General features: G+C 33.4%; 1 long non-coding RNA gene across 1 annotated transcript; it reads right to left on the minus strand.

Annotated features, from left to right (window-relative positions):
* Window positions 1–1,527: 1,527 nt before the first annotated feature.
* Window positions 1,528–2,892, minus strand: LOC125065689. The gene is made up of 2 exons (XR_007119637.1): window positions 2,617–2,892; window positions 1,528–1,680 (listed from the first exon to the last, which is right to left on the minus strand). It is a non-coding gene; the product is annotated as an uncharacterized LOC125065689 (long non-coding RNA).
* Between the last annotated feature and the right edge of the window lie 9,725 nt (window positions 2,893–12,617).

The raw sequence follows: 12,617 nt of genomic DNA on the forward strand, positions 1-12,617 counted from the left end.
ATTGGTCAAATCTTGAATGAATTTAAAATTTATTCAAAGAATTATATTAAAAAATTAAGACAAGAAAAACACACTAGATTTACATATATACATATATAATACTTAGTATTATAAAGTTACCTACAATAAAGACAGTGAAAAGACTTTCGAGTCTACCTTCTGCTTCGACTTCCACATAAAGTTCCGACCCAGCGCTCACCCTAGTAGATGAGCGATTTGAAAATTCGTAGAAGCGTTGTGACAGTCAATTTGGTTATTTGGAACGCACTTCCTACAATTTGTCGTGGGAAGGACCGACGGATGTGACTGTTGTGAGACAGAAGTTTAACACCTTTTCGGTGAAATGTTTACCCGATCTTTTCCTCAAAATCTTCGTATAAATAATTCATTATATAAATAGCGGCGCCTTAAAAGATAATTATTAAGGAAAATTATTAATAATATATAACAAGTATTGTTTTGTGCGTCGGGTAGTGTGTAATGGCCGTCACGTCAAAAAAAAAACACGCGCTACCAACACTTAGACGAGTAGAAAGCGCCGTCGAAACGGCAGACGACATAGAACAGCGCCATACCGGTTGTTGTGACGGCACACGAGTCGATTTTAAAATGTACCAATAGATTTTTACTTGGTGGTCTTGCTTTGCGCAAGCCCATCTGGGTAGGTACCACCCATTCATCATATTATATTTACCGCTAAGCAGCAATACTTTGTGCACAAGGGATATAATTACTTAGTTCCCAAGATTGGTGGCGCTTGGAATATCTAAAAATTTAAGGTGTTCATGTATATGGGCGGTTGTGACCTTTTACAATCAGGTGGCCCATATTTAAAAAAAGTGTCTTTTACATAAATGCCAAAAAACTAAATACGTTTAGTAAATATAACTAATGTACCGTACTATTAAAACCTTATATCACAAGTAAAGCAAAAATTAATAACAATTTTCACAGAAATCAAAATGTTATTCACCGCTGAATTAGTACGGTGAATGCGTAGCGTTCTTGTTCATGGAAGCGCGCCGGAAACACTGCAATTTACCCGCCTTTCAACTGCACATGCTATCCTATAATATACAATTCATAACAAAATATGAACGCAATAGCAAACATTTTTCCACTTGCAATTTGTTAAAGCACGATTCAATTGTATTATTAAATTCCGTTATCGTTAAAAGTTGAGCAAGTACTTGGTTGTAGCGCTTTGTACAAGCCCGGCTGGTTGGTACCACCCACTCATCAGGTATTCTATCACCAAACAGCAATGTTTAATATTGTTTGGTAAGTGAGGCAGTGTAACAAGGACATAACATCTTAGTTCCCAGCGTTAATATTTTTTACAGCACCAATGGGCATGGGGAGTGGTGACCACTTTTGATAAGTGGTGGGCTGTTTGCCCGTCCGCCTACCTATGATAATAAAATAATGTAATAGTTATTTGTAGCTGGTTAGAATTAATATCATGATTTTTTTACGAAGTCATTTTTATGATTTACCAAATAATAAACTAGAAGAAATCAAAGACACTTTGATATAATATATGAGTTTATTTCACAGTCCAAAAGGTATGAAAAAGCCATAATAACCAAAAATAACAGCTCCGATCAAGACGAGTAATACCGCAAACGAAACAACAGTGTTAAAATTTTCTACGTCGATAACATCACAAGATGGCGGAAACTGAAAAGGAAACAATTCGAGTAAACTTTACTTAAACTAAGTCACACTTCAACAAACTTTGGTAACATTAATTTCTTTAATTATATTAAGTTGCCTTTAAAAATAGATAAAATATTGAGTAAATGGTGACGCGTTTAGATAAATGGACACGAATAACCTTTCCTCTTTCAAGATTGGTTGGATGTTTCCTTCACCGCTGAGCACGAGATGAATTATAAACAGAAATTAAGCACATCAAAATTCAGTGACGCTTTGTTTTTTGAGCTATTTCGGCTCTTTCATTTTTATCGCCCAATCTAGGGGAAACAACCTCTTTTTTTAGTATTATATGTAAGCAGACGATCAAATGGGCAAACTGATGGTAAATGGTCATCACCGCCCAAAGACAATGGCGCTGAAAGAAATATTAAAAATTTCTTACATCACGAATGCACCAAAAACTTTGGGAACTAAGATGTTATGTCCCTTGTACCTGTACACTGGCTCACTCACCCTTCAAACCGGAATACAATAATACTGAGTACTGCTGTTTGGCGGTGGAATATCTGATGAGTGGGTGGTACCTACCCAGACGGGCTTGCGCAAAGCCCTACAACCAAGTACATTATATTTACCTACTATATTCCAATATTGCATTATTTAAAATGTAATTTAATCTCGTTACGTTTGTTTCGAATATTACCAATATTGTAAATTAATTTAGGTTTGAAATTTATGAATATTAATAGAATTTCATCGAATCAATACTAAAGATTACTAATTAGTAAATAAAAAATAAAGCCCAAGTTAAAAGTTTTTTTTACTTTTATCTGTAACATCTCAACTACCTCAAGATTTAAATCTTCGGTTAGGTAATCAGGACTTGCCCTTAGGACATTTATAAGTCAGTCATTTATGAGTCAATCATCTTTAATTTACAAATATTCTGAAATGTACCTGTTCAACAAGAGAGATTGCAGCAGGGCCCTGGCAGTTGTCCGCATGGCCCACACCCCCCAGTAGTTGGGTTACATGGTTGAAACGAATATAGGCAGTAGCCTCCGCCTTGAGGTCCGCCGACGAAGCCTCCGTAGTAAACAGGCATGGTTCGAACCAAATATTAAAACATTCACTGTAAAATATGAGCTGATTACTAAAGTCTTTGAATAAAATTTAGAAATACTCTGTATATTGTCAAATTATATTATTCAACTTGTATGTGGCCAGCATTAAAACTTCACACATACTAAAATCATAGGTTTAATTATGAATATTTGATAATAATTATAATGTCCCATACGTGGTTCTAAATACAAAATAATGTAGCATTATTTTATTAATGTAAAATTAGGCAACCTCTTTGGAATTCAATTGCGCTAATATTCTGCCTACGAATGCCATACCGCTTATAATTTTATTTGATATTTTTATGTCTGTATTCGAACAAATATATAAGTATATAAAACCTTTAATCAGAGACATATTGTCTTGTTTTTTTTTTTAAAGAAAATTGTCAATCAAGTCTATCTTATTAGAAAATATACAAATAAAAAAATTAGGCGTGCTTATAAAAATTTAAACAAACGATTTATTATTCAAAACTACGTATAGGAGATGCCGTATCAATATGGTTGCTACCGCGACTTCAATATCGGAACCTTTGCTAGATGCCCTGGAGGATGTGATTATCCTATGACAAGATACTGCATGCCCTGCGTTCAAGGTAGCTGTTGTTCACCCGTTGGTCCATGTTTTAACTACCATTAAAACTACGGAGATTCTTAGTGTCAGCAACCCTTTGGATTGTCTAAGAATGTTAAGAAGAACAATTCGTAGCATGTTTATTTGAGATGTTATTAAATTATAAAACGGTATTATTGTTTTTTTTTTATTATTTAAAACGAATCTGTTGCGTAACTCCATTAAGCCCAATTTAATTATTTTATTTAAACATAAAACATGTTATAGATTATCCTTATATGATAAATATTACTACATTAACCATAATGGGATTTAATTGCGTATAAAACGAAATCATAACCATTTTATAGAAATCATAGGAAATGCAAAGAGCGCAATTAGCGAATAACGCAGTCCTTAAAGCATGTGATATTCAATTACGCGCCTAATGACTGTAGCTTATTTATTGATTCATGTTTTCACTGCAGCCTCAATTTGAATATCAAATCAGAGCTCATGTATTTGGACTGTAGTTGTGGCTGCGTTAGTCGAATGAAATTCAAATTTATAACGATGCATCTAATTAGAATGGTTATAAAAAGACTTATTATAATATAGAAACGTCTACTACTATTTAAAAGTATTTAATTATCTATTAGTGTATTTAACATTATATTTGGTATATTTTCATAATATCTACAAAGTATAAAACTAAGTCGCTTCCTTCCGTCTAAACACATTGATCTTTTAAGCTGTGCAACAGATTTTTATTCAGTTTTCATAAACAGAGTGATTCAAGATTAATACATGCGTAGTAGAGAAAAGCCAGGTATTTTAACTTTTCTAGCCGGAAATAATAATGGTTTTTCTTTAATGTTTTTCTTCAATATAAAAGTTAAATATAGTCTAGACTATTTTATTTGCAATGTCATCTTTTATAGTAGTATCACAGTTTATTTAGATACAATGTTATGTGTAAAAACTAAGTTAAAAGAGTCTTGTCAAAATAAGTAATCCGTCTACACTGATGACTGTGTCAATTCATATTGTAAAAATAAATCCCCTTTATGTCACTGAACGTGTCGACGTAGGTTATAAGTTAAACGCAAATATTTAGCTGACAAGGACTATATTTCTTGAAATACAATTCGATAACTTTTAAAATATCGCTTCCAGCACTTGGTAACCAACCGCCATCTTATTTTGATGCCCCGCCCCACCGAGAGGCCACCAGTGTGCCCAATTGATAAAAACAATCATTTACCCGGTAAAGCTACTTTAAATTTAGGATAATTATTTAAAAAAAACCTTACACTCGACCATCCTGATGACATGCATGTCATCATGCATGCACCAGGTGGTACCATATAAAACCTTACACTTGGCAGAACGAGGCATTCAAATAATATACTATACACTATTCGATTTTATAGTACTCGTTATAATAATTACAGTATTTTTTTGTATTTGCAAATATATAATAATAAACTAACCGTTAATTAGCAAGAGACATAATGCGTGTAAATGAACTAATAATTTCGCTATATTATTTAACAAAAGCTTATTTTCATCTATGTAACCAAATATAAATTTATAACTTTACTTTACTATCCTTGTAACCTTATAACCTTATAATATTTACTTGGACAAGGTGTTCAATTTCCAGTCCTTTAGATAATTTTAGTGTTGTCGATTAATACATTTTAATTTTATGTTAAAAACACATTGATAATATTACTCGAATAAAGATTACATAAATGATAAAAAAGCTTGATGTTGGTATTCGTTACTTGTCGTATAGGATGAATAATAATTTAATTAGCATACCCATGTAATTTAATCTGTGGAAAAGAGTAATTAATTACCGAGTTGTTCGCCGAGTCCTCTCGCCAGAATCTACATTCCGAATAGGTAACTATAAATTAAATCTTATAAAATAGCAAGTCAAAATAGTTTGTGCTTACGATCACATATTTATATAGAAACTTGTTGTCGACCGCGGCTTCGCTCGCGTTTTAGATGTGGGTTGTCAAGCGTTATGCATAAAAACTATGCTCTTCCTTGTGGTTCCAGCTTGCTTCGTAACAAATTTTATCAGATTCATTTGTTTGGCGGTGGCAGAACAACAGACAGACAGACATAGTTATTTTGCATTTATCATATTAGTATAGATACCAGTAAAATTGGTGTCAAATATCATCAACATCAAAAATAGAAAAAGTGGATGACAGTTTGAACAATACCAAAACTAACGCGAACGCCTGAAATAGATATACAAACTATACCCAATATTTATAAGCCTTCGTGAACGCGCCGACTCTTCGCTCCACGGGATTCTATGAAATCGCTACCCCTGCAGTGCCAAACCTATGCGCATAAGTTACGGCGAAAGATATAAAAGGTCAAGGTATTGTTCATATTGTTAGGTAAATCGCAAAATGTAGGCTACATTTCCTCGAATTCCGGTCAAACTTGAGCCGTACACATTAACTGATACATTTCATCGTTAAAACTAAATGATAACAAGACTTCGGAATTAAAGACCATTACAACCGAACACTTTTATATTTGAGAGCATTCTCAGAATTTCGATTTGATAAATTAACAATAATAGCTCTTTGCATAAGATATACAAGGTTTATGTCAATTAAACCAATCAATGTTATAAACAACATTAATTATGTAATTATATTTTAAGTGGTTAATTACTTATGATCAAATATATAAAGATTAATAAAATAAACTTTTTTCTAATACATGATGGACTTATCAAGTAACACTATTAAGCAACAGGATATGAATAATATTGCCATGTAATCAAAACACGACGTATTCCAATTAAATTTAAATTAAACACATTTACAAAAAAAAAAATTTAAAAAAACTTAACTCAATTTTCACAGCGTCAACTCAATTAAATCGCGACATGAATATTTTGAGCGATGTTTTCCAAAATTTGGATATATCGTTTGTGCAATGTACGTTTACTTACTGTGAAATAAAATACTATATACGGAGTAAAATACTATATAAGGATATCGACAAATATCGACAAAATGCCGTTCGTAACTTCTTTTCTTGGACATAAGTCGAGTGGACAAAATGGCATTCCCTTGAAAATGCTGCTGTGGACACGTGCTCAATTAAAACTTGGCTCCACATGGAGTACTGCTTTCGCCCCTAGGTAAGAGTACCAGTAGGTACCAGCTTCTTCCAGTTTAATGAACCTAAGGCGGCTCTAGTTATTGAAGATCAAGCTCTTTCCGACCGGATCGAACCATTTCCGTAGATAGTAGTTGGATCAATGTGCATCTTCTATAACATTAGGCTTTTTATATATAACTAGTGACCCGCCCTGGCAACACACGGGTGCAATGCTGATGCTAAATATACTACAGAATGTCTTACACATTTTTTCAGTCATTGACAATGCAAACTGCTTTGTCCCTCCGTTTTAAATCTGTAATACCTTCGAAAATAATCATTTAAATTACATGCTGTACAGGGCCATATTGATCTATATTAAATTTATAATGTATTTAAGGTACTTAATTGGATTAGAATTAAAAATCGCTTCGAAAATAAACCATTATTTTTGGTAAAAAGTAAAGGATAAAAAATTGTTATTGTGGGTTATCCCTAAGAGATAGACTTGTAGCATCGCGGACTTTTTTGAAAACCCTTTTAAGGTGTACAATACTGTAGTACATTATTTTAATCTATCTCGTAGGGTTCAGCCAGCGTTTGCAATGAAATCGCAAAAAAATTGTTTATTTACGACATCACTTCAAAACCTCTAAAATTATCAGTGTTTCTCTACTATTTTGTACATGTACTATACATATAAACATTACTCTTTAATCAATCTATCTATTAAAAATTAATAATAAAACGCAGCGAAACCCGTTGTGTAGTTTTAAAGGTCTAAGCATACAGACAGCGGTAAAAGCGAGTTTGTTTTATACTGTGTAATGATTGCTTGGATTAATACTGGCCGCTCAGTTTCATATACTTCATAGATTTCTGTACATTTTGCCCGATATCATAAATAATAATAATAATTCCATACCTATAAGATTATATATTTTATTATTATTAAAATTTAATGTTTTTATGAATAATTCGTTATTTATTATAGCATTGCTTCACTTCCTGTAGTTCCTGTTGTTATCTGATTGAAACGTGACGTCGCTAAAATGAACGCTTCCGCCAACGCACCTTGCACCGTGTCTTTGACAGGCACGTGCGACTACTCCGATATATTTGAATAGCGTTATGAATATTAAATACTACAAAGTTCAAAATTATAAAACAATACAAGACAGTTTATTCGATACAGTACTTTGTATATATGTAAGTATGTACTTATATATTTTTTTCTATGATAGAGTTAACTCGTTGGCTTATACAATGACTAGCATGAACCCGAGCCCCAGGCTTCTCAGTGGATTTTGGAAGCTGTTCGCCTTGCGCTTAGACTTTCTATGACAAATACTATACGATTTCCATAAGGTTCCCATTAGATTATGAGGGTAAAGCCATATTCAAGCATTTGCGCAAACTACTCCTCAATAAACATGTCCATCGCTGGTCGCATTAGGTTAGACTTCCATAAGAATGGACACCACAGCCGAAATCGGTCAGCTTAGTTCCTTTCAATTACTGATCAATTTACCGCAATTTTAAATCATGACACAAATTAAAATAAATATGATATGATTAAAAACATAATAAATACCTATATCAATAAAATCAAAATAGATTTGAAGTAGAAATAAAGCTTCAAACAGCTCACGGTTCCTTAATTAGATAATATTATTATGATTTAAAAGAATCAAAAACAATCACAACACTTTGTGGTAGGGCTTTGTGCAAGCCCGTCTGGGTAGGTACCACCCACTCATCAGATATTCTACCACCAAACAGCAGTATTCAGTATTGTTGTGTTCCGGTTTGAAGGGTAAGTGAGCCAGTGTTACTACAGGCACAGGGGACGTAACATCTACAGGGGACGTAACATCTTAGTTCCCAAGTTTGGTGGCGCGTTCGTGATGTAAGGAATGGATATTATTTCTTACAACGCCATTGTCCATGGGCGGTGGTGACCACTTACCATCAGTTGGCCCATTTGCTCGTCCGCCTACCGATATCTTTCATAAAAAAATCAATCAACAAAAAATTATGTTATTATATATATTATATAGTCTTCGCCACTTCCAAGACCGCTTTACTGTGCCTGCTTCCTTATGCATAGTTTCGTTAATCTGTTTGAAACTATCGATATTATTTTTTTTAATTTCCCACATGTCATGTATTAAAATTTGAATGTAACTTGTACGTAATCGCAATTAGTGAACGTTTTATTTATTGCGTTTTCTCATGAAAAACTATTCTTAATGAGAAATAAAGATTTCTAACCAGATAAGTTTTTTTTTGTTTTGACTTGTTGTGATGTACAACATAGCTGAGCTTTGGCAAATCGTATGTAAATCATCTTCTACCATTGGAATACACTACTTAAAAAACCCGAATCGGTGCTATTAACAATATCTCTATTTATAAGTTTAATAAGTAATTTTTCGACTTCTATTTAATTATGTAACGTTAATTTTTTTTCCGAGAACAGTTGAGTTGTATAGTTATCAAAATAAGTAACAAAAATAATATAAGGAAATATAAATACAATCAAATAATAATTAATTTCCTTCTAACATTAAGATGTGACATGACGCGAGTTAACGCCTCAGTGCAATTTACACTGAAGTTAGAGTGTTATTAAAATTATATTTCCAAGTATTTATCCTCCATAGAGTTACCAACTAGGCTTACCGGGAATACAAACGTTCGGTTCGCGGAATTTTATAATTGCAGTGCTATAATATCGATACTTTTGCAGATTTTCCATCGACAATTCAATTTGGAGATTTGTAGGGAATATTTTAAATCTATTTATTGGTACTAAGCTTGTTGTTTAAATAATAGCATCAAGAAACAATAACGATTTAGACATTAAAGGTATAAACTATTATTCGTAATTATTTTTATTAAAAAACTTTTTTTTATAAAAAAATTACACTACTTATCCACCCTTAAATGTATACATACTTATATATTAATTTGTATAAGAAACAAATAAATGCGATTCAAAAGTAGCAACCTAACAATTTAAATTATTTCTTCATTACAAACAATTAATGTGATTTGATTTCTTGGTAAACGTGAAACAAACTGGGTACTAAGCAACTACACAATAATTAAATGTCCGTGCAAGTAATTAGCATAATTCTCATAAAATACTATACACAAAAACGGCAGTCGTTTTGCTAGAATACCGATACCGAAATGGTAAAAAATGTGTTGCTTAACCTCGTTACCGGCTCTTGCAAAAACTTTGAAATAAAAAAGGATTAATTACACGATGTAAAATATACACGCAATGTTTTAAAAAATCCCGATCGGGATCGTTAATGTGATATGATGTCGGATTACACGGAATATACAATTTAACGTAACAACGTCTACTATTTCCGCTACACTTTATTAGGTTAGACATGCACCCACCGAGGTATTTTAAAACATGTCGCTATAAACTTATGCATCCGTTACGATTTTATTCGTCAATAACGAGTTTATTCTAATCGCTATCTATTTCCTTTGGTTAATTAAGCGAACGACTAATGTAGTTTTGTTGATGAAACATTTTAGAAACTTGTCAGAAGTAGCCACTAGATGTTACTTTGTAGAAAATTACATGACATGATACTTCTAATGGAAGCTACTATACTAGTTTTCAGAATATTGCTTTTTTATTTTGTTGTATAAACTTTTTAACAGAATTGATTAATTTGCATAAAAAAAGATAGATTGATATTCTACTTTGTAAAGGAAATAAAAATTGTAAACAATATTTAAAGTAGGGAAAAAATCCTTTGCCGTCTCTATCATAATCTTCTTAATTTCTAAGAAATAATACATGACATAAACATATTATTCCATTACATCTAATTGCAAATATTTTATAAGAAATTACAATACGATTACCTGATACAGAGGGAGGCAAGTATGAGATCATATTACTAGCTAGAATATATCACATTTAATTGCTGGAAAATGACTAACAGAAACATTTGTAAAATCCTAAATTATTTTGCCGCCAAGTAAAACGTGTATTATATAAGTAGGTACTGGTGTGTCAGTACCTATCAATAACTGTCGCTCTTATGGTGATGATCTTATTGTAATATTACACTACACTTACGTATTCGTATTTACAGCTTACATAACTATGATCATGTATATCGGTAACGTATACAATATATTGAAAATATATTAGGGGAATAATTTTCAGGGCCGGATCTACCATACGGCTTTTTGGGCTTCAGCCCAGGGCCCCGTGGATTTAAGGGGGCTCCAGCAAAGTCAAGTCAAAGTCAAAAATATACAATAATGCTAAATAATCCATAACTTTATTAAATTAAACAGGTCGTATGGTTTCAAGTCTACGTTCAGATATGTCTTCGGTGGGCCCCTAAGTAGTGTTAGGCCAGGGCCCTCTTATCTTACGGTCCGCCCCGATAGTTTTTTATATTAATTAAAACTATATAAATACCTATTAAATAGATCTAAAATATATGATATGTATCGACTCGATTGATTCCTGGGAATGTTAATTAATCTCGAATGCTATGAAATAGCTCAAATATATTTTCAGATAGTCAGAGGCTTATATCGCGGTTTTACTGGAAACCACATCCATCAATATTATTTTCGACGGTATTACGTACGATACAAATCTGCGAAACAAAAAATAATCTTGTTATTGTTTTGAATTCTCTTGATTAACACTAGTAAATGGAGTTAGTAGGAAGGTATGTGTTGCCTTGGAATCCATTATAAGGTTAAAGAACTTTGTGGTTACTCCTGCTTAAGTTACACTAGCACAGTCGCTACTCCTATCGATTGCTTCAATTAAGTTATAATCCGCCATATAATTATATGATATATATTTTATTATTGTGTGTGTGTAATTGGGATGTAGTTATGTGTAGTTATTATCTCCTCTCTCTGTCTATATCGGCACTTACCTGTTTTCGTTCTAAGCTGCGATCACCAAAGGTTGTCTCTGAAAGATCTCTATAAGCGATAAGACCTCCTTTTGCGCACCAAATATTTTTGTATTCTATTATGTACTCATTTGTTGTGCAATAAAGTATATAAATAAATAAATAAATGCCCTACCTACAAGTATCTATCTTAAAAAGCAGTTTACGATCCTCAGTACGACTCACATAAAGCCCTTTCGATCCCATGAAAGTCTTACCCTTTACATTCCTTACCGTTCCTCATCCTTCCCCACTAAGTTAAAGCAGTTGATCGGGCAACATATTAGCCCTGTATGAACTGTAAAACATCCCTTGCATCCTCAATGCGTCACCTTCACCTTCCTTTTAAACTAAGATTTTTTTTCCTTGGGACTGTATTTACACACCCTTCAAAAATACTATATCATATTTGTCAACGCGTATAGTTTAAATAATGGCATTCTATTGAAGAATAAAACCCATTTATACCAATTCGTAGAATATCTAATAAAGAAAAGAATATTGTGACTAATATTTTTATATGAAGAAGGTATTCTTTATGTCTACCAGTCAGTCTTAGATGCTGCCAGCTGAAACATACCTGTCGAATATGATTTTATTAAAAAATAATAATTTTCAATTTCGAACAGTCAACGTTTTGGAAGATGAATATGATTAGTTTATTATAATTTTTTACATAAAATGCACAAGTCATAAAAAAATATTATATAAAAATAAATTCTAGTGAACTGTGTCAAAAAAAAATCAAAACTTTTTAAATAAATTTACAACAACATATACAAAGTACAAAATGGCTTGTTGCAGTCCATTTGGCTCTTGTTTTCCTAGTTGTGGCCCTTGTGGCCCGTGCGGTTCATGTGGCCCATGTGGCCCTTGTGGCCCTTGCGGCCCATGTGGTTCATGTGGCCCGTGTGGTTCATGTGGCCCATGCGGTCCTTGTGGCCCGTGCCGTCCCCCCTGCGCGTCTCCGTGTTCTCCATGCCCAGGATTCTGCAAACCATGCTGTGGCCCAAATTTTTGCGGTGGTTGTGGCCCATGTCCGAAATCTTGCGGTGGCTGCTCTCCTTGTGGACCATGCTCGCCATGCGGGCCTTGCTCTCCGTGTGGACCATGTGGACCTGGTCCGTGTGGACCGTGCGGCCCTTGTCCTCCCTGTGGACCATGTGGTCCATGCCC

This window comes from Vanessa atalanta, chromosome 8 (assembly GCF_905147765.1).
Source record: "Vanessa atalanta chromosome 8, ilVanAtal1.2, whole genome shotgun sequence".
Taxonomy (NCBI): domain Eukaryota; kingdom Metazoa; phylum Arthropoda; class Insecta; order Lepidoptera; family Nymphalidae; genus Vanessa; species Vanessa atalanta.